The sequence below is a fragment of the Eptesicus fuscus genome, chromosome 10, assembly GCF_027574615.1.
Source record: "Eptesicus fuscus isolate TK198812 chromosome 10, DD_ASM_mEF_20220401, whole genome shotgun sequence".
NCBI lineage: Eukaryota > Metazoa > Chordata > Mammalia > Chiroptera > Vespertilionidae > Eptesicus > Eptesicus fuscus.
Genome location: NC_072482.1, coordinates 14164740 through 14167711, shown reverse-complemented (window position 1 = coordinate 14167711; position 2972 = coordinate 14164740). Strand labels below are relative to the sequence as shown.

The 2972-nt window shown below is 53.6% G+C and overlaps 1 long non-coding RNA gene across 1 annotated transcript; it reads left to right on the top strand.

Moving 5' to 3' along the window:
- Positions 1–820: 820 nt before the first annotated feature.
- Positions 821–2615, top strand: LOC129150429 (uncharacterized). Its single transcript, XR_008557174.1, has 3 exons — positions 821–835; positions 1582–1750; positions 2555–2615. It is a non-coding gene; the product is annotated as an uncharacterized LOC129150429 (long non-coding RNA).
- The last annotated feature ends 357 nt before the right edge of the window (positions 2616–2972 follow it).

Sequence of the window (2972 nt, the reverse complement as noted above, 5' to 3'; positions counted from 1 at the left end):
TAACAGACTTTACAGCAAACCAGCAGCAGGAAGCAAAGCGATCCCCTGCCTTCTGTGAGTCATTCTAACAAATTGTCCCGTCTGAGAAGGGAGTCCTGGGAATCCCCAATTTATAGCCAGTCAGAATGGCCGACAGATCAGTCAGAAGTATAGATGGCAAGCTGGGCCTGGTGTCTGGGGTGGGGGCAGCCGTGGGGGGCTGGCCCTTCACCTGAGGAACCTGACGCTGTCTCCAGGACAGTCTGTCAGAACAGAATTGGCTCGTAGGACACCTGGTTGGCGTCGAGAGAATTGGTTGATGTGGGGAGACAAAACCCCATGCATTTGGTGCCATAGGTGTTGCAAGTAAAAACAGTGCGGAAAGTGGGGAGACAGGCATCCCCTCTTTTTAAGAACACATCCCTTACATACGTTTCTGCTCCCATCCCTCCAGCCAGGACTGAGACACATAGCTTGTTTATATGGACTCTGAAAGCCCTTAAAGAGGGCTGAGAATGGTCATGGAGGGGGTGGTAGTTATTTCGGAAAAATACAAAACAGGCTTAAAGGCCAGGCCATGTGTAGGAAGTTTGGGGCTTGTAACTTTAATTTCCTTCCCTAAGAGATGTGGGGAATTTATTTGTAAAGTGTATTAGGCGGGATTAAATTCAGCTGTAACAGAAAACCCCAAAGTAACCGTGGTTTGGTTCTGTTTCCCATTTCTAAATGGATTAAGTGGCTGGAGGCCTGCTGTGTGCCAGGCACGGTCCTAGACACTTGACATTTCATCTTCACAAGACGCTCCCTGTACAGGAGATACCCACTTTACAGGTGGAGAGACTTAAGTTCAGAGAAGGTAGGTAACTTGTCCTAAGTCACACAGCTCCTTGGCAGTAGAGCGTACATGCATCCAAAGTTCCTAGCCAGTTTGGCTCAGTGGATAGAGCGTTGGGCCTGCAGACTAAAGGGTCCCAGGTTCGATTCTGGCCAATGGGCACATGCCCGGGTTGCAGACTCGATCCCCAGTGTGGGGTGTGCAGGAAGCAGCCCATCAATGATTCTCTCTCATCACTGATGTTTCTTCTCTCTCTCCCTCTCCCTTCCTCTCTGAAATCAATAAAAACATTTTTTTTTAAAAAAAAGTTCTTTCCACTCCACCGCCTGCTCCACAGGAGACAAGTGACACTTTCACTCCCCCTGCCCACGCCCGCCCCTCCCTGTCAGCACTAAGGGACGAGGGACATCACCCAGCTAACTGAACAGCTGAGAGCTCTGTTTTCCCAGACTGGCTTTCAGAACGGACGTGTCGATGGTTGAAAACTAAAACTGAAATGTGTTTCCACACTCATCACCACACACTGCTCTTCCTGTTCATATTTTTAAATCCCACAGAGGAACATATTTTGGTTGTGCTTCTGGTTCACCAAGTACAACGCGTCAGCATATTCACTCCCTCAGATACAAACCAATGCCAAGGGCATCTGAGTCACAACACCGTGGGCTGGCGTGTGCCCGCGCTCCCGGCCACCCCCCGAGTCCCCTCTTCCTCCGTGTTTTGGCTCTGAATCTGGTGTGAGGCTCTCTGGTATCTTTCTCCATGAGCTACCGTCAAGAAGGCATGAAGGGCACGAAGGGTAAGAAAGCGTTGCCGGCGTGGGCGCTCGGCGGCTCAGCCCGCACTGACCTGGCCATGGAGGCTGACCTGACACGGAGATGATCCACGGGAGCGAACAGCTGCGTCACACAGAGAAGCCAAGTTCAGGAACATCAGGTATGTGCCCCCAGGGACACGGCCTGAAACTGCCAGAGGCAGGACTCAAACTCGGGACTTCTGACTCTGGGAACAGAACCTGTTCTCATTCCCAAGAAGTTCCCGGGCCACGACTCCCCCGTTCCCATTCCCTGCTGTCCAGCACAGCGAAAGTCATGTTGGCTCATTCCCGGACGTAAGGCTCATGTGCTGAGTGGGTGCCCGGGGTGGGGACTGACAGGGAGCTGGTGTTTGTGGGCCAGAGATGCCCAGAGACCCGAGGAAGACCCACAGAGACAGAGCCAAACAGACCGAAGAGAGACACAGAGAGCAGCGTGGCCGAGCAGTCCTCTTTCGAGGCAGATGCTTAGAAGACGTGCTTCCAAGAAGCTTCTGATCGAGCGAAGGAGCTGACATGACACAGAACGAAACCACAAATGAGGTCTAGCACACATGAGACCAAACACATGTCAGCACCGCGGGTGACTCAGGAGGAGCTGACGCTGGCCAGGCGGGATCTGGACAGCGAAGACAATGAAGAGGGCCCCGTGGGAGCGTGGGAGAGTGGAGAGAAGCCGGGGGAGGCCCCTGGCCCCAGGGCACAGGCCGCACAGGCCTCCGGAGCAGGTGTCGCCATGGTTTTAACCCATCGATGGACATTTAGGCTGCCCGGTCTCTCTCGCGCACAGAGCTGCAATGATTTCCCTTGCATTGCCGGTACATCTGTCGGATAAATCCCAGATGGGGAACCGCTCACTCAAAGAGCATTTTTCAGGCATTCTTATCAGGTTCTGGATTGCAGGGTTTGATTCATTTTTTCTACAGGCTCCCCGCTGTGTTCACTGCGCTAAGACAGCCCCAGAGGGGTCCTGCCTCTTCTGCCCAGCTCAGGGCCATGGTCATCGGTGTCCTGACGGTGTGCTTGAGGAAATGCAGAGAAACTAAGGTGCATGCGCAGATTCTAACCCTTTCCAATGTACTAGGGGCCCAGGCAGCTGTAAACTCCACCCCGGCTCTTGAATAAGTGCACCATCTCTTTTTTATGTGCTGTGGGGGGATGTCCAGGCTTCAGATAGATTGGCATCAGTGGGGCTCGTTTCAAAGGGTGTGGGGAGGACATGGTCCCCTGGCCGTGACCTCCACACTCCCAGGCCGAAGAGGGCCAAGCAGGCGCAAGACTGGGAACTGGGCGGGCACAGGTCTGGGCTGAACCGTGAAGGCCTCTGAGACTTTGCTGCCATAC